Below are 19,897 nucleotides of genomic sequence, written 5' to 3'. Positions count from 1 at the left end.
GCCAGCCTGAATCTTAGAGTTTCAGAAGTTGCCACTGTCTCTTGCCATCCCACCAGGCAGTGCTAGGAAGATCCTGTCCCCATCCCCTTGATGGCCTCCCCACAGGCACCGGGGTGTGCTGTGAGGTGCCCTGATGCCTCCTCTGCTCCATACTGAACCAGCCCCAGCCTCACAGACCCTCTTTGCCTCCCCCCAGCCTCTATAGATTGTCAGCCTTGCTCTTGTCCAGGACCCTAAGTGGGATGTAGTGCCCAGGTAAGCCTAATGGGTGCTGAGCAGGTTGAAAACTTATGGGTAAGAATCAGAGACTGAGTCAACAAAGGAAATCTTGTGGTTGGTGTCTACTACCAGCTGCCTAGTCAGAGGGAGAATACTGATGAAGCCTTCTTACTCCAGCTACAAGGAGGCATCGTGTTCACAGGCTCTTGTACTGCTGGGGGACTAGATCTGCTGGAAAAGTAGCATGTTGAGCTGTAGGCAATCCAAGAGACTCCTGGAGTGCATTGAGGATAACTTCTTAAGCCAAGTAATAGACAGAGCTACCAGGGAAGATGCAATACTGAGCCTGATGGTCACCAATGCAACTGAGCTAACAAGTGACATCAGGATTGGAGGCAGCCTGGGTTGCAGTGATCACATGCTTGTGGAGTTTGCAGTCCTGAGGGATGTAGGAAAAGTGAAGAGTAAAGCCAAGTCAGGACCCTTAATATTAGGAAAGCAAAATTCCAGCTCTTCAAGGAGTTAGTCAACAGAACGCCCTGGGAAACTGCCATCAGGGACATGGGAACAGAACAGAGAAGGCCAATTGTATCTTGGGCTCCATCAGAAGGACCATGGCCAGCAAGCTGAGGGAGGTGATTCTGCCCCTCTACTCTGCTCTGATGAGACCCCACCTGGAGTCCTGTGTCCAGCTCTGGAGCCCTCAGCACACGAAAGACATGGACCTGTTAGAGAGGGTTCAGAGGAGGCCAACAAGATGATCAGAGATATGGATCACCTCTCCTGTAAGGACAAGCTAAGAGAGTTGGGGTTGTCCAGCCTGGAGAAGAAAAGGCTTGAGAAGACCTTGTTGTGGCCTGTCAGTACTTAAAAAGGGAATAAGAAAGAAGGGGACAGATTTTTCAGCAGAGTCTGTAATGATAGGACAACGGGTAATGGTTTTAAACTAAAAGAGGGGAGATTCAGGCCAGACATGAAAAAGAAAATTTTTACACTGAGGGCAGTAACATAAGAACAGGTTGCCAAGAGAGGTGGTAAGATGCCCCACCTCTGGAGACATTCAAGGCCAGTCTGAACAGGACTCTGAGCAACCTGATCTAGTTGAAGATGTCCCTGCTCATGGCAGGGGTGTTGGACTAGATGACCTTTGAATGTCCATTCCAACCCAAACTGTTCTGTGATTCTATGATTCTGTGATTCTATGATTGATGATATAATTCTGGAAAACAAAAAAGTTTCTCACTTACTTCCTCCATCCAAAATGGAATTATGTTCAGTGTTTCAGTTAGGGACACAAGGGCCAGGATTTAAAATAACTTATACAGTTACGACTACTTACATCACTAACTTCTAATCCCTTCCTATTTGTGCTGAGACAGTGAAATTACATCAGATAGTGATGTCCTGCGTTTTCTATATTGTAGGTAGACTGGGTCTTAGAACAACATGGTGGTTTTGCCAGTGAGTGCAATTCTGTCATATGGACCTGGAGTACTCTCTCGATGGCAATTCTGCAAAGGGTCTCATTTTAAGAGGTCAGACCATGCAGAAAGGCCCTGTGGTCTAATCCAGGTTCCGGGCCATGTCTGGCATGGATTCGTGGTGGTGTTTATTTCTCAATATTCATGCATTATATATTCTAATTGCCAGTGTGACCCAGTGCAAGAAGCATTTGACCTGGAGTCACACTCAGCAGATTTGTATTTGAACAACACTTGCTAGCATTTTACTCTCCGTTTGCAGACACAATTTGTAACGCAACTTTCGAAAATGGGTGACTACACATTTTCATAGGGATTACTTTTGATAACTGCCTGGCGTGCATGTAACTGAACATGTAGTAAGAGGTACATATAGAGATATGCACAGGAAAATATACCACATAATGCATTCATTTTTCTAGCACCAAGGTTATGCACCTCAATATTACTTTTGATGCCTCCAGAAATTTGGAATACTTATTCTTTTAACTTGCTTTCACCAAGGTCTGTGAATATTTTCACTTTAAATAGTGCAGCATTTTTCTCAATCAGAGTCATTCAAAAGAGAAAGACAAAACAAGGAATTAGTGAATATGGAACTTCTCTTCCTAGTGCTTTGAAATGGCTCTGCAGCTTTAAGAAGGAGGAGCTAATATGCAGAATATGGAAACAGATACCACAGAAATTCTTTGCTTCATGCACTTTAAGAAATTTCCTGTGTGATTTATCTTGATCTGTGAGAATTAGAATGACTGCCAGAATGACCCTTCCCATCTACAAACTGTCACTGCCATTGAAGGCTTTCTGCGGTCACCTTGTGTCTCTGCATCCGTGTGCACATCAGCTTTGACCCCCTGAATACAGATCCATTGTGGGTACGCATGTTCGCAGTTTCCAGCTGAAAACTACACTTAGAAAATTTAAAAGGTTGGCAAAAATACCCATCCAACTACATACATTTCCTGTAGTGATAAGTAAATTTCAAGTCTGTGGTTTGATACAAAAATAGCAATGACAATGACAAAAAACTCCATGAACAAAATCCCACTACTTCACCCCCAACAGCCACAGTGATGCTTTCAGCAGTTGCGTCTTTTTTCCCTGCAAGAGGATGTACGTGTGTGACTAATGGACCCCTCAAACCATTGTAGCTCCAAATGGACACAGGACCCCAGACGTATTTTCAAAGATACGCACACACAACATACACACATTATTTTGGGGTCCAGAGTCAAATGTCATTTTCCCACTCACAGTAATTCTAACTGTAAGCATATTGGAAGAAGTATTTCCAGGGTATCACAATCTTCTGCTTTCTCCCAAGCCAACCTTTGCTGAAGTAAAACTCCTTTACTTGCAACAAAAGCCCATAAGCCATCAGATGAGGCATTTTAGAGCCCTCAAAATTTGAAGCTTTATAAATGAGATGTATTTCTCTGCGATTGCATAAAATTGTGCCACTTCAGACAATTTTAACTGCACATAGAGAGTGCTCTTGTCAAATTCCCCCAGGACCTAGTACAAATCCTCCAGGGCATTCTCTTTATGAATTTGAGGTGTTGTAGATGTGCTGTTTTCAATTAGCTTAAGGAAAAATATGTTCATTGTGAGTAAAACTGCTTATGTCATGCTCTGGAAGCTAAGCAGTATGCAAAGCTGAAAAGCAAACCCTCATCAGAGAAGGTTCTGAGGGCCCCACAAGCTGTACCGCTCACTTTTAGGAGGATTAAAAGCTTGGAAACTCTTTTGTTGAAATCAGTGAAATACTGCCCTCTCCTGATTAAATTTGATCTAGAGGTAGCTGCACTTGCAGTGAAAGAGAAAAAGAGATCAGAGAAAAGACGAACTGAAGAAGTAGGTTGGCAACAGGATGAACCTTCTACAGCAATTTTTCCTTGAGGAACCTCTGTCATTTTGGAGTGGCAAACACAGAGACCCACATCAAAACAAGAGATACGGATACCCTGAATAAAAGGAATGTGCTGAGTGTTTGTATATTTTAGCATAATAGTGTAATGAAAAGAAAGGTGGCATGAAATGCAAGCAGTAGGTGGATGATTTAAAGCACACAGGAGACAGTTCTCGTGTAATTAAGCAATGGAACTGCTTGCTGCCCAGTTTTGTGTGTAGGAAGTTTTCCAAATGTTCAAAGCCAAGGAAACAAGGAATCCAAGCCCCAGAAAGAAAAGTCCATTGGAGAGTTATCAAACATAAAGACACATTCAGGAAGTCTCTGAGCTGCCAACCTCTGGGTGACTGTGCTACAAAAACACCACCATTTGCTTGCCTTTGTCATGAGCCCTTTCCTACGTATTGGCTACTGGCAGCTGTCATCGATTCATTTCTAGTATCTTCAGTGCTCGTCTTAGTGCAGTATTGCAGACAATGATTTTGCAGATCTACAAGCAGAAAAAGGTTCAAAACCAAGGGGCAGCCATACAGAAATTTGTACACCCTGAACTGTTATGTTTAGCTTGACTGTTTTGGTGATCGCTTCCTCACAGACAACTTCACATCAGACTGACATGCAACATTGTTCCAGCTATAAATCATCACATACTCTGAAAATCTGATTGTTTTTCAGACCTGTCAAAAAAAGTGGGAACAGAAGGATTTGAACTTTCACTGAGCATCTGCACAGCTAACAGTCTAGGGAACAGCTTTACTTTGTCACAAGAGAAGGCCCAATCTTTCTCCCATGTCCTGCAACTTCTGCTGCACAAATAAAAAGTGCTCTTGTTCATTCATTAATCCTTCTGCTCCTGTCCTGTTAAAATCTACCATTCTGTTCAGCTTTTACACACGTTAAACAAAACAGAAATCACTGTGCAGGGAAACTGCTGCTTTCTCTGCACCACGGTGGATGGACATAGATGCCACTTTCATTTCGACAAAACTTAAAAATAAATTCTATGAAAAAGTAATGGCCTATAGATTTTCTAAAAACTGAATACCATAATTATGCCTCAGAAAATATTAATACAAAGACAGAAGACATTTCTTATAAAAAATTAAAAGTTACACAAACAGGAATGCAGCCAACCCATGTGTATTTAGCAACCTTTTTTCAAAAGTTATTAAGCTTGTATTCTTGTGTTTCAGATAATAAATGTTTGATCAATATTATTTAAATTGTTAGCCAACACTGTGTATGTCTTCCTGTAATCTTATATGCTTCTTTAACCAATTAGGCAGCCAGCAACATATATTATACTGTCTTTTTTTCATAATTTACATTCTGTAACAAGAATGTCCTCTGAGGTGTGTATGGCTAACCTTAAAAAAAAACATGTTAATCTGAAAATATTATTCAACCTATTACAGAGAATATATGACAATGTGAGATAAATGCTATATAAAATGTTTGCTGTCTACTAAATGTACAGTACTTAGGAGTTAACAGAAACATCAATAAGCTCTATGTTACTTTGAAACAGTCATTTAAACAGATTAGTCCTGTCCTTTAGTATAACTCTATGTCTTGCTGCTTATGGCCCTTTAAAGCACATAAACTAGCAGAGAAAATTTGACGCCTTTGTCTTTTAAGAATTAGTTCTAAATACAGTCAGCAAACACACCGTGTTCCAAGATACAGTGTCTGATTCCCTTCCACTCTCATACTTGGAGATAGCTGCAAAGCTGAGGAAGTACAGAACAGGAGATCTGAGACATCCAGGAGACAGAAAAGGAGTCTTTAGCTGTATGTCCAGGCGTGCAGTCACCAGTGGAAAACTACAGGCGTGGAGTTTCAAGAGAACATCTGCTTGGATAAAATGAACATATTCAGATTACCCATGCAGACTTCTCATGGGACAGAAAGGCTCTAACAATACAGGACACTAAACAAAATATAAAATCAAAAGTTGGTAAGAAAATATTCGTTTATTTATCTTTCAGATGCCAGAAAAAACACTAGTTAGAAACTTAGATGAACTATGATGTTTGCATTTCTTTTATAGGTAATTTCTTATTACTTAAACAAAACAATGTTCACTGTATGCATCCAAAGTCAGATTAAACTAATTCCTTTATATGCTTGTATTACACTTCTCTGAAGTTGTCTTCTCTGTCTCTCTGCCTCAATTGGATAAACAGCTTCATCTATTCCTATTAACTAAGCAGTACAGTGAGCTTCAAAACTGAACTTTTTGCCCATTAGATTATTTTAGCAAAGGCACCATCTCATCTTTCTTACCAGAAAAGCTGGCAGATTACTCAGAAAACAGAATATTCACTTGAATTCTTAGTGAAAGTTTGGGTTCACTGTATTTGGAAAACTTTCATGTTTATCGTTATTCATGTGGTTGTCTAAATAATGAAAAACAGTTAATTGTGCATTTTGATACCACTGAGTATTTTGTGAGTCTTTTGTGTTTTACTTCAAACTCAAGCTCTAAATATCCATAGATACTTAAGAATCTCAGTTTTTATTAAAAGGAAATGTTTTCAGTCCTTGTGATTGCAGAGAAAAAGCTGAAAAGAAACAGTGTAACAAAGCAGAGAGAGTAAGTAAACAAATCTTCGTGTTTCCCCACTTTCTGACTTTATAGCAAAAAAAACAACCGAACCCTGACAAACCAAAACCAGTGAATTTGGTGACCAATTTCCTTGAATTGAATCGTAATTCTGTATTTCCAAAACAAAAGCTATGTATTAACATTTAAAACAATAAGACTATTAAAAGGTTATTAAAAGGCTATTTCTATCTTCAAAACTTTTTTTTTTCCCCCACAGCAGAAATTCAGGCAAATAGATGGATCATTATTTAAAGCTGGTATGAGACATACTCAATCTTGTATGCACTTCTAGGGTCATTTTAATAATAACTATAAGGGCAATTACAGAAGGACTATGTATCTTAGGCAATTCACAGACATCTCAGATATCTTAGAGAACTTGACATTGGAATCAACACACAGGGCTGTTTACATTCCCTTGGGACTGGCAAACATCTCTGGGTAGGCTTACCTGCTCTCTAACTGACTGACTGATTCCTGTGTTCTTCCTTTCTCCAGTACATTCCCTGGCTCCCAGAGCTACCCTGAATGTGCCTGCGAAGTTGAGGACATGTAATAGCTTTGTGTCTGAGGTGGCAGCTTCATTCTTTTGTTTTCAGTTTTTCTAAGAGAACAACCCCAGACCACAGTCAGGCAAATAGAAAGGGAGTTCAGACTTAGAAGAGCTAGCAGTCAGTTTGCATTAAAACTTTTTGGCATACATGGCTTTTGTCAGAAAAACAAATGAAGACTAAGGACTGGAAATAACAGATTGTCCAATAATTAAAACAAGGTTGAAGGAATTACTCAGTTATTCCAAGCTAATTGCTCAAGTGCCCTTTCCAAGACTTCAGGGAAAACATCCCAGAGCATACTAAGTCATTGGAATAAGTTTATTTCTGACCATGCAGGGATACAAATGTGGATACACATGCAGCAGAATTCCACTGTGTGGAGCCTGGTGAAAATAATGCAAAGAAGAGATAACGCAGTCAGATTTCAAGCACCTATCTCTTACTTTGAGAGAGGTCTTAAAAAAAACCAAACAACCCAGACAACAACAAACAAACAACAACAGCCACCACAAAAACAAACAAAATCAGAAACAAACAAAAAAAAGGCATCACACAAACAACAACCCATGTCAAAACTCGACAGTAGATTATAAGAATACAAAGCTTTTCCTTAGACTGCAAATTGAGCATGTATTTGATAAGACTGGGAAAAAAATTAGTTGTTTGCATTTATAGTTAAATCATAAGTTATTCATTACAGTTTCTGAATACTTTTTTCATCTAAGGTGCTTTGAGTTTGTCTAGAGTTAAGAAGATATTTCACTGCTCTGAGCAGCTTTTTCATTTGGAGTGTGGATTAAATACTTGTGCATGTACCTTTTGCGAATGTTTTAGGGAATCCTAAAGTCCAGTAATCAAAAGAAAGCTAGGTGGTGCTGCCAGGATACTGCAGCCAAAAGCTGGTATCAGACTTGTCATACCAGGTGTAGGGCAGGTCACGGCAGTCCAGCTTCTGGACTCCAGCTGACTGTAACTGTATGAGCGTAATCTCACTCAGAGAAGAGTATACTCCTTCTTAATAGTCATTCTTTCCTAATATTCACTCTTTTTCTTCTCCATCCATATACTCCACATCTTTCCTTTCATTTTCTTTGTTTAACTTACTTTTTCTGCCCCATAAACAATATTTTGCTTCAGTAATTCTAAAATAAGGGATTAGTGGGTCTTCCCATACACATGGAAGTGTGAAAAGGATCAGCCTAAACTAATCCTGAAACAACTCTGAAGACCGAAATTGTTTCATGTAGCATGTTTCAGTCTTTTTTCTGTTTTATTTTGTTATGAGTTCTCACTTATACACCATGGCTATATTTGACAATAGAAGTGACATAAGAACACCACAGCCAGCCTATTATTTATTGAGTTTACTTCTGCTCTGGCCTAGAAGAAAGCTAAGGCTGAACCTGGTCTTATGGCATTATCCTTCATATTTATTTTCTCTTAAGATTGTGCCTACATATTTATTAGTTCAGTTTATAAACTCTGCCATTTAGACTTGCCCCAGAGCTAAATTTACTGTCTGGAGCTATAGTGAATCTTGCACGCTTGTACATGTGGCGAAGAAAAATTAGTAAACATTTTCAAGTCATAGTCAAGGAGTGTTTAATATCCATGAAAGTCATGAGGCAGTCTGTTTGTGCTCTTGGACAGTTAATAACAACATTCTGAGAAAGCCAGAAACTCAATGAGGGAGCCACATAAAGTGAAACACAAGATGTTTTAATGGCTCATCTATTGTAAGAGTAAACTTGGAGTTGCTTTCATTTTTTTAACATAAAAAAAAAAAAAAATTGGCCTGATATGTGACATGACAAAATAAAGAAGAATAATCAGCAGACTTCAGAATAACTAAGACTGTCACTTTACAAATTAGAGAGTTCAGAAAGCCATGAGTTTAAAAAATTTGATTAGAACTTTAAAATGTCATGTATTACACACCTTAACTTGGTTTATACGTTTGTATGCAATTAATGCCAGAATGCTTTCATTTTTAAGCTGTTCTTTTACCCTTACAACATCACATAAGCTTTATGGTACATACAAGACCCTGCTTGCTGCGAAAAATCCACAGGTTACTATATCCACTGAATATTGTTAAAAATGTAAAAGAACTTGATCGACATACTAAAAGCACAGAGTGTTGGTAAAATATTTCTAAACTACACAGTAGAGGCCACATCACCTAGAAAAGCCTCCCAGACAGTCGAATCCTAGAGTGTCACATAAGGTGTTTCACAAGAGATTAAAAGCAATGGCAAAGAAATGGGAAAGCAACTGAATTCCCTCCATAATTGACCTTTTCATGTGGGGAGTGGTGAAGATTCTCTACAAGCTGTTTCTCATCCATGAAGGGAAATTGCACACCTAACAGGATGTGGACAGGAGGAGTAATAGCATAACACAGGTCTTGCTGCACTATGTGAATCTGAAAAAAGGTGACAGTATGGTCCTGCTGATGTGTAATGGACCCGACTTTATTCATGTCTGGGCTGGGCTGGCCAAGCTGGGCTGCTTGGTGGCTCTTCTCAACCACAATGTGTGCTCCAGATCTTTCCTGCACTGAGTTAATACATGTGCAGCAAAAGCACTGGTGATAGAAGGTAAGGTTTCTATTGTGTTTGACTTACTACTGACTTTTTACTGCTTTATGCTTTTTATCAAAAGTATAAAATCAGAGCCATTCAAAGCTTCAGGCACTTCATACATACATACACATATACTGGCTAAAAAAGAGAGGAAAGAGACAGTCTTCTTTGAATTTCAAGTGTATAAGCACCAAAAAAATGTGGAATTAATTAGTATAATAAAAGGACAAACCTGAAACTCTCCAGATACCAGATAAGGTATCAGCAGAAACAATCATGCATCGGTAAGCAAACAGCCTGAGGAGATAATTTAGTGCCATCTCATTTCCATTCCTATCTATTGGATTATATAGGTACAAATTCACTGACTATAGGAAGAGTCAGATTCTCTTTGTTACTGGTGTTTTCCTTCAGCTCAAAATTTTCACATACAAATTTACGGTTATGGAACTACTTTAAAGTGGTGATCCTGATGCAGAATCGCTTGAAGCAAAGATTACAGCATGTTGAGCTGTAATTTTGGCTTTCTTGCTAGCATATTAGGTAATACTAGGAAATTTATTTAACTTTTATACTCTTCTTCCACCTTCAGCACAGGTTGGCAATACTCCCATAATTCCATATGAACCTATGAGGGCTCATTAGTTGTCATGTGTACAAAGCTTTAAAATAAACATTATAACATACTGATCAAATGAAATCCTACATATTAGCATCACCAAGTAAGATCAGGAGGTTTTACCTACCATAATCAAAGTCACATGAGATGTATAGGGAAATTAAACATAATGAATTTTTTTCACTATCCAGGTTATTCCTGCTGCAAGCTGAGGTAGACACACTGTATGCAGTGGTCAGATATATAAATACAATGCATGTAATCAGGTCTGTGGTTGTAATTATTTTAATAACAAGTATAAATTTTTTTTTAACTTGGCAGACTGTTCAGGATCGATACAGAAATCATTTATTTTCCAATAGAGAAATCATTTATTTCCAATGTTGCTGTCCAGTTGATGAGCACCAGTTCTCCTCTCCAGCATGTTTGTCCTATACCAGACAAACTAGACAAGGTGGTGCACCACCTTGTTCCACCTCACCTTAAAGTCATCACTAACACAAGAAACACAGCTATGTATATCTTCATATCAGGAACTACAGGTAAGGATGTGTACTAGCAAAGAACAACTGCAGCTCTATTAAAATTAAGGTGGTATATATTTAGAAACAGGACAGACACACAAAAAGACAGAACTTGAAATTTTAAGTCCAGATAGGGAGGAATTCATTTAGTTAAAAGCATAGTACACTTTAAATTATTTTGCCTTGGCATAACAAGGGTGTAATTCCAGTTAGTGAACTTTTACATAGATAGTCCATGGCTGAACTTTGTTTCTTAAATATAAAACCAATAAAGTCAGTCTCCAACAGCTGCTCAGATTCTACAGTGACGGAATTTCACAGGCCTATACTAAAAAGAAATATGGCCAGCACAAGTGCTTGGGCCTTGGAGGAAAACTTTTCCTCTGAGACTGGCCTGAAAAATGAGCAGCTGAGTGGTACAGTGGCTCTTCAGAAGCTTTCCCACTCTTCCACCGTGGTGAGGCAACACTGTACACAGTCAGTTTGCACTCATCTGTGAAGGGTATGGACTTTGTTCCTCAGACAAAGAAGACAAGAGGATTAAATAGCCTTACAGGCAAAAATACTGAAGGAGCTGAGAGACTAAGGAGATATAATCATGAAGTAAACACTGAAGGACAGAACAGACAAAGACTCAGAAGAAAAGACAGTTCTCCCTCTACATTCCAAACACTATTCTATTTGCAGCAAAATTATTACTGTAAGCAGTACATTTACTGTTCTACAGTTAGTTAGCACTATTATTATTAGTTCTACTGTTACTACATTTACATCTGTTCTCTTCCCTTTGACACGTTTCCCAAAAGCTGCTATCATTGCTCCTCTAAGAGCTCTATCTGCCTGCTTAGCATTTACTCTGTGTGGTGTAGTTTCTCAGGATATGATGTATCTCACTCTTCCCCTGTACCACATCAGTGCTTCACTTCTTGGCACCAGTGGATGCATTGAATTAGCTACTGCTTACCTTCTAGTGAAGATTCATTAACTTGAAAATGCTGTAACATCTTATTATTTGGTGAGTAAACCTGTTTGGTAACTCAAATATTATGTCTACCAATAGACTATCGCAATTTTCTGATTTTTAGCAGCTTCTCCTGTCTGCAAACTGTATCTAAGATATGTGCATGACTTTCGAAGCTAAGAAGGAACACCAGTTGTTGCATAAAACCATCATAACACGACTTGAGGTCTGCATCCTTCTAATATCACTGCATATGTTCTATAGGTTTAAGTAGAAATCGTATTTGTATCCAACATTAGAAGTCTAAAATGGCATTCACATGGGCACCTGAGAAGTCAGGCTTGATTTTTAGTTTCAGAAGGAATTGATGCATTGTGGAAGCTTTAACTAATCTTCAGAATAAAATCAACCAAATGTACTTTGGAGCTTTTTGAGTCATATATTTGAGAAACACCTACAGAATTAGATATATGATATTAACATAAAGGAAAGGAGGAAAGACAGAGCCTCTCCTTTTGATTCTGATAATGGGAGTTATTTCTGGAGAGTTTGTAATCAGATTTTTTTTCAGATATGTCCTCCTTTCCTGTCCTTAGACTCTTGCCCAGATGTTGGTTTTTGGTACAGTAAGTGTATATCTGGACTGTTTTAAAAGCCATTTCAGTGCTTTGTTTCTTCAAAAACAGCATGGGCAGGCATGCTGGGCTATAGCAACTGATAACAAGCCTGTTGCTGTCTAATAGAAACACAAAATAGATGTGAAAAGTAGTGTATGAAAAGGTTTGAAGCTATGATTTGTCTTGGAACAGAAAAATAAGGGCAACAGCTTTCTTAGGTGGGTTATTCAGATGGAGACTCCTCAGAGCCTGGGACTGGAATAACAAGGCTTTGAAGTGAGGCTGAAGAGCTCTGAGAGGCCTTTAAGTCTAGGACGAATGGGCAAGCTATGAGCAAGTGGACTAGAAGAGATTCAGAACTTGCATGGCACTGGGAAGCTTTATGTGGGACAAACAGGACTTGGATTGAAAGGAATTTTGGAAAGGATAGAAATAGGGAAATTTGCAAACTCTTGGCTGACAACACCTAGAAAAAACTGCGAAAACAACATCAGGTGGCAGACATGAGAGGTCTAGGATGAAGTGGTTTTTGAAATGGAAAGCTCTGAAGGAACTTCAAGGCCATAGAAACAAAAAAAACCCGAGGATGATAATTTGACGAGAAACAGGAAAAAGGGAGTGAGACAGAAACAACAGAGCTGTTTTCCCTTCTCACACACTTCTCACACAAATAGAGAAACTGCATTCTCCCCCATCCCAAGCTCTTTTTTTTCAGAAATTATAACACTCACCATCTTGACATAAACAAACAACTGGAGAAGACTAAGTTCTCAGTTGGTATTCAGAAAAAGAAGCAAAGCTCCATGGTGCAAGTCACATTTAACAAAAAGATGTTATTGCCTTGTTAGAAATAGCTTATCATTTATTTAAATAGATGAATTTATAATCAATTGAATTAAGAGAATGGCTTCATCTCCCAGGAATTCGTGTTTTGAAGAAGAAATTTTCTGCAAGACAGTTTTGGAATGACTGTAGAAAATACAGTGTCGCAATGTTTTTGTACATAGAAAATTCTGTCACTACCTCTGTAACCAACCCAGTGTAAATTCTTGTTTGTAATTACAGCTTTAAAATATCGCAAATCTTATTTTATAAGTAATGTAGATTCAACCATTTCTCAATAGTATAGTATTTTTAATGTTCAAAAGGGGGTTTTTTTAGGGTATACAAAATTTGGGTCTTGTATTTCTTGCGGTTCTACAATAGCAACCAAGTTTATATCAGCAAACGTAGCGGTTACACAGAAACAAGTCTGGCAGAATGGGACAATTATGCCCAGACACTAACAGAAATTACTCTGTAAAGCCAAGCTCGTTAGCTTTTCATCTGAGTGACAAGCAAGTGGCAGGTCAGTAAGGAAAAAGTACAAGCAAAAAAAGCTTTATTGCATGCAATAATCAAACACGAGCATGAACTGGATTAAATGACCACCTGCCCTGCACTGTTTCAAAGTAGTTACTAAGAGGTTACTCTATTCAGTATGTACTGGCTGATAGTTACTTTTTCTATGGATTTGAAACTGCTGAATGAGTTTTATTTAACTTTTTTGTGAAGAGGTGTTCCAGAGGCATGTTTTGTTCCACGGCTGTTCATGCGATGACAAACCTATTTGTATAAAGCCATAGGACTAATAGCGTGGTGCATATCTTGGTCGCCCGTGGGATACCAGTCCTGAAGAACATGGGTCTAAATCATTATAAGATTTAGGGCAAAAGTAAGATCTCACCAAACAGAGCAGCAGCAGAAAAGCAAGTCTGAAAATATATATTACTAATATATTGTAACACTTGTTTCTCAACAATGGTGGAAAAGATTTCTTTATTTTCTTAATTTTATATTTGGAAGTTAGAAAGTTACTGAAGGGAGGTGACAAGAATTACTCCTACCTACCACAGAAAACATTATGTAAAAGCACAAGGTTCAAATGTTCTCCAACAGCGTTGTTCAGAGCTTGGCACACGAACTAGCAACAAGGGAATAGCTGAGAAAATTCACCAGCTGGTTTGAACAGAGGCTTATTATTTTGTGGTCCAGATGTAGGAGAGGGGTCAAAGACAAAAAGGTGTTAGAGGGAACAATCTGTGAAAACTGTTGGCCAGAACTCAAGTCTGTACAAACACTATGCAAGTAGTCCTCAGATTAAAAAACAAACAAACAAACAAACACAAAAAAGCCCCAAAAAAACACATAACCCAAACAAAACAAAATGAAACAACAACAACAACAAAAAAAAAAAAAAGCACACACACCACACACCCCAAAAAACCACAAACCCACAAGGGAATTATTAACTAGGCCAACCTGGTTCTGTAAACGGCTCTTCTGCAGGAAAAGGCAGGAAGAACTTTCTTTACTTGGCTCGATAACAAGAATTTAACAGAGAAGATATTGATATTTAACTGGCAACTGGTAAGAAGGGGAAAAAACAGAAATATGGCCTAGCTAAGTTTAGGAATCTAAGGATACCAACAGAAGTAGATAAGGGTCAACACAGAGTCCTGTCATAGGTATCTTACCAAGGTATAATACATATAACTTCTAGTGTACAATGGTGCTGGTTTTGGCTGGGGTAGAGCAAATTTTCTTCAAAGTTGCCAATATGGGGCTATGTTTTGGATTTGTGCTGGAAGCAGTGTAGTGTTGATAATTCAGGGATGTTTCAGTTATTGCTGAGCTGCGCTTACAAGGAGTCAAGATCTTTTGTGCTTCTCACCCCATCCCACCAGCAGGCAGGCACAAGAAGATGGGAGGGGACACAGCTGGGACAGCTGACCCCAACTGGCCAGAGGCATATTCCAAATCATATGACATCATGCTCAGTACATAACCTCAGATGGAATTTATCCAGGGGCCACTGCTCAGAGACTGGCTGGGCATTGGTTGGTTGGTGATGAGCAATTGTTTTTCATTTGCATCTCTTTCATTTCTTGGGTTTAATTTCTTTCTATTTTTGTTATTTTCTTTTTCATCACAAATAATTATTATTGCTGTTGTTGTTATTATTATACTTTAAAAGAGTTTTCTCACTTTTACTCTCCTAATTCTCTCCTCCCCCATTCTAGTGAGGGGTAGTGAGCGAGCAGCTGTGTGGTGCTTAGTTGTGAGCTGGGGTTAAACCCTGACAAACGCACAGGTTCTTTCACAGTGAAAGAAGCCTGCACAGGTTAATAAGCCTGCACAGCTACATTTCCGCTAGACTCCTTAGGCTGTGGCATGCCAGAGCACAGCAGTCTTGGTGTTCCCCAGGATGAGAGCTACCTAGATGAGGGACCTGTTGGAATGTGCTCTAGGCCATATCCAGGATGTCTGTCCTTACCTCCTTTCACAGAGCATGCCTAGGTCTCACACTGAAATCAAGAAATAACATGGACTTCGGAACTAGGAGAAACTCCTGGATTTCTTGATGTAGGCAGAAACTGCAGTCACTACCCTCTGACCACATAAGTCTACAGGAATCTTACCTAACATCCATGTACCTACCAGAATTATATTTGAAACATTGTATCCCTAGAAGGTGACAAACAAAACAGAATTTACGTCAAGCTGTTTTTAAAGAGAACCATACAACTTTTAAAATAAAGATATTTTAGAATTGAGGGATGAAACAAGGTACATATAACAGTTGTTCCTATGCTTATAATCTCTGAAGCTGTTGAGATTTACTCTTACTCCTAGAATCTCACCAGCTATTTTGAAAGAATAACAACAACAAAAAACAACAACAACAACCAAACAAACAAAAACCAAACAAAACCCAAACAAACCAAACCCAAACAAAAACCCCAAACAAACAAAAAACCGCAAACAAACAAACAAAAACCAAACAAAAAAACCACAAACAAACAACATTATTTTGTCCTGAAGACTAAGTGCTGAAGAAGAGACAATATTTGGCATGAAGTAACTCTCCCAATCACCCTGCCAACTGGTTCATAATTGGATCTGATCACATACATGTGATTAAACCATGCTATCCTTTCAGGTTTACCATTAAATCTGCAAAAGAAAACAGCTCATTATGAAGAAGGAGGGAAGACTCTACCCCTGTTTTTAACATGTGAAGTTTAGTCTGCATTACAGCTGATGCAATTGTGGCAAATAATTTATCTGCCATAAAATGCAGTTCTCGATCAAATAAAATTGTCTGTTAATCCAAAGTTCACAAAACAATTTCATGTAAGTATTTTTAAAGGTGAAGAATTTGAAATGCTGATTCTGCTAAAATACTACAGTGTAATTCTTAGGCAACATTCCATTTTGAAATGACATCAATATTATTTAGAAATTAAATACATTTTTATTATTTTTTAAGTTTAAAATAACACTGAAATGGAAAAGAAAATGCATCTATTTGGTTTGACGAAACAGTTCCTCTGGAGCTGAAATAATTTTATTCTCTGCTGTTGTTCAGCCATGGCAGTAACTGAATCACTCAATCTCAAAAAAAAGTAAGACGTTTTCCACTGGCAGAGTCTTGTCTATAGTGTTATATGTAGGGTGCTGAGCAGTGCTGCCTCAATGCACAAAACACATAAGCAAGCATGTGAGCAATTTTCCACAATAACAACATAACTGACATAACTGACATTTAACAGTTAACAAGTGCATTTTGGCTGCAGAATTGATCACCACCTTTTCTGAATTCAGATTTAAGATTAAAAACTTCACCTAATCATATGAAATATGGTAAGGATCTTCATGCCATTCTATGGGAAATGGCACTTACTTAAAACCTACTTATTTACATTTTCAGTATAAAGTAATTATTTTAAATTTAGCGATATACAACTCAGCTATAGAATTTATAAGTGAAAATACAAGAGCTACAAAAAGAAAGTTTTCATCTTATGAAAATCTTTCAAACTCAGACCAACAAGAAGTCTGATTTTTTTCTATTTTATATTTACAAAACAAATATCCTTCTTTGAAGCATTTCAGTCAAAGTGGTAGTTTCTAAAGGAAAATTGTTCTATTAGAAAATTTTAGATCAACTCCAGGTAGAAGAGAAGGCTCCAGGGAGACCTTATCATGGCCTTTCAATACTTAAAAGGGGCCTAAAAGAAAGCTGGGGACAGACTTTTTTAGTAGGGAATACGCTACAACAAGGGGGAATGATTTTAGATTCGGGCCAGACATGAGGAAGAAAATATTTACAATGAGGGTGGTACAACACAGGAACAGGTTGCCCAGATAGCTGGTAGATGCCCCATCCCTGGAGACATTCAAGGCCAGACTGGATGGGGCTCTGGGCAACCTGATCTGGTTGAAGGTGTCTCTGCTCATTGCAGAAAGGTTTGAGGGTCTCTTCCAACCCCAACTATTCTGCTATTCTATGATTCTATGGTTCTGAGATTCTATGATTTTATGATTCTGCTTAGACCCCCTTTTCTCAGCCACAAAACGTTTATTTTTGGCTGCTCACAGAAGGAAGAGGTCAGAGTTCACAAAGTGCGCATTGCTCTAGGAAATGGTACCAGACCTGCTGTCTAGAAAGAATTTCTGACAAGGTTTGGCCCAATTAAAAAACCTGAATTCTGCAGATCCACAGAAGGAAGTCTTAATTTCTTGAACAATACTAATAAAATAGGAGCTCTGGTCTGTGCTTCATCTTCTCAAAGGTAAATGTAATCAAGTAAACCAACCAACTAATTAACCAGCCAACCAAAATAGCAGATGAAAGGCAGAAATTATAAAGAGTAGCAAATTGCACAAAGATAAATTTGCTCATTGCAGTTTAGATGTAGCAAAACTTGGTTCACAGAAACAGAAACCTTATTCTTAGCCCCCTTTTTCTCTGTACATGTAATGTGAAACTAGAATAACTATACAGAACAAGTTCACGGAAGCTGAAACTACTGCTTAATGTATCTGACTATTGCCCCAGAATATAAAAAAAATCCAAATAAACAAAAAATATTAATTATGTATTTTTGTTGAAGTTTACTTATCATCCTGAAAAGCTACAGATGTTAAGTGATCAGGTAAAAATTAGTTTTGATTTGACTGTTGGTATGAATCAGGAGATACATGTTCCAGAGCAAACTTACACAGATACACTCTTTGGCTACATCTTCACTCATTAAAACCAGTGTCACACTTGATTCTTAGAAATAAGATAAGCAAAACAAACAAACCAAAAATCCAAAATTCTCAACAAATAAAGGAGAAAAATATAAAGCTCAAGACATGTGGACTATAAACTTTATATATATGGCTACTGCTGAAACTCTCATTGGAGATATACACCTTCCATTCATAAAAATGCCTTGGCACTCTCAAAGGTGTTTCTTATTTGTGCAGACTCTTTGTGAATCATGAACATTATACTACATTGAATTACTGTTCAAATAATACTAGAGATTCAGATCAGTTAACATCAAAAACAATTAACAGCTTCCAAATTATTTCTGCTTTTATCTGAGTTGCCAAAAAATGCCTTCCCATGGCCATAACAACTCTATAGTGCTTTTGTTCTTGTAGCTATCTTAACGATGATGTGGGCAGGGAATGAATGCAGAAAAGCCTAAATCAAACTATCGAGCCGTACATTCCCACTTGTATATGGCTGGAGTAATTTTTGAAATGTCTCTATAATTAATTTGGATTTTTTTATCGAGAATCTTCTTGATTTGCATTCCAGCCTCTACTTAGAAATGGATGGTAGTTTTAAAACAAAATTGACAACTTGATCAAAAGCACTTTACTTCATATAAATTATTTCAATCTGACCATTCTCTAAAACAATGAATTTCTTTTTATCAATAAAGGTGATGAACGCTTCATCTGTATATGTATACTTCTTGCTGCTTACCATGGTATGAACATTTTCTGACAATTGCTTTTTAGAATACTGTCAGTATATTTCAGGCTATTCTAAATCAATAGGGTACTCTTCATTAATTCAAAACAATTTCTACCAGAACATCTGGAAAGCGAGCTAGACAATAATGTTTTTAAGTATGCATGCCAACTTTTAAAATTTGGTTCCTACATTCTTTTGAATTGTTGAAATGTGATGTCTGGAAACAAGAACTTAAGAAGGATGAAAATGGAAGGTGTAAGAAAGCACACACAGGTAAGGAAAATTTAATTTATCTATTAACTAACAGATACCTTAATTTAGATGGTGATATTTTGGGGCAGGTATTAACTCTGTTTAGTGAACAGGAGATTCTTGACACACACTTAGAACTTGAAAATTACACATGAAAAATATATTATCAATAGATCCAAACAGGGATCTATCGATAATTTACCCAATAACATATCCAAATAGTTACAATATACCGAAATATGCAAAAATACAATAATAAAAGAACATAATCAATATTCTGGGCTCAGAATGTTTTTATTCTCATTTGTGTTTCTTAGTGCTACTCTTCCTCTAAATACAATGGACATGGTAATTCCTAGATATGATGTGTTCTGAGACCAGATATTTACAGATGCTTTCTAATTTCCAGATTAAAAGTTCTAAGGAAGAACAGTACTGTTTCAAAATCTCAATAATATTTTTCCTATTTTTTTTACATTTAGTGACCAAAACAGATCTATTCAGTACCTAGAGTTGTAAAGAATCTCCAAACTCCTACTTAGGATGAAATACTCCTACTCAGAGAGCTGAAGCTCCAAGACTGAAAACAGGATGGCCTCACAAATGAGAATATCTTTGAGAAAAATCCTGAAAACTGACTCTTACAAGAGATATGGTACTGCATTTTACTAAAGTCATATTAAACATCTGTGTGTCTGTGTGCACACATATGCATCCATGCATGTCAATGTTAACAGTTCTCAGAAAAGGTGTTTAGCATCACAAG

The 19,897-nt window shown here is 37.8% G+C and overlaps 1 pseudogene; it reads left to right on the top strand.

Moving 5' to 3' along the window:
• Positions 1–264: 264 nt before the first annotated feature.
• Positions 265–19,642, top strand: LOC136115415 (long-chain fatty acid transport protein 6-like; annotated as a pseudogene).
• The last annotated feature ends 255 nt before the right edge of the window (positions 19,643–19,897 follow it).

This window comes from Patagioenas fasciata, chromosome Z, assembly GCF_037038585.1.
Source record: "Patagioenas fasciata isolate bPatFas1 chromosome Z, bPatFas1.hap1, whole genome shotgun sequence".
In the NCBI taxonomy this organism is placed as follows: domain Eukaryota; kingdom Metazoa; phylum Chordata; class Aves; order Columbiformes; family Columbidae; genus Patagioenas; species Patagioenas fasciata.
The sequence above is the reverse complement of the archived record's forward strand: the minus strand, read 5'-3'. Positions and strand labels throughout refer to the sequence as shown.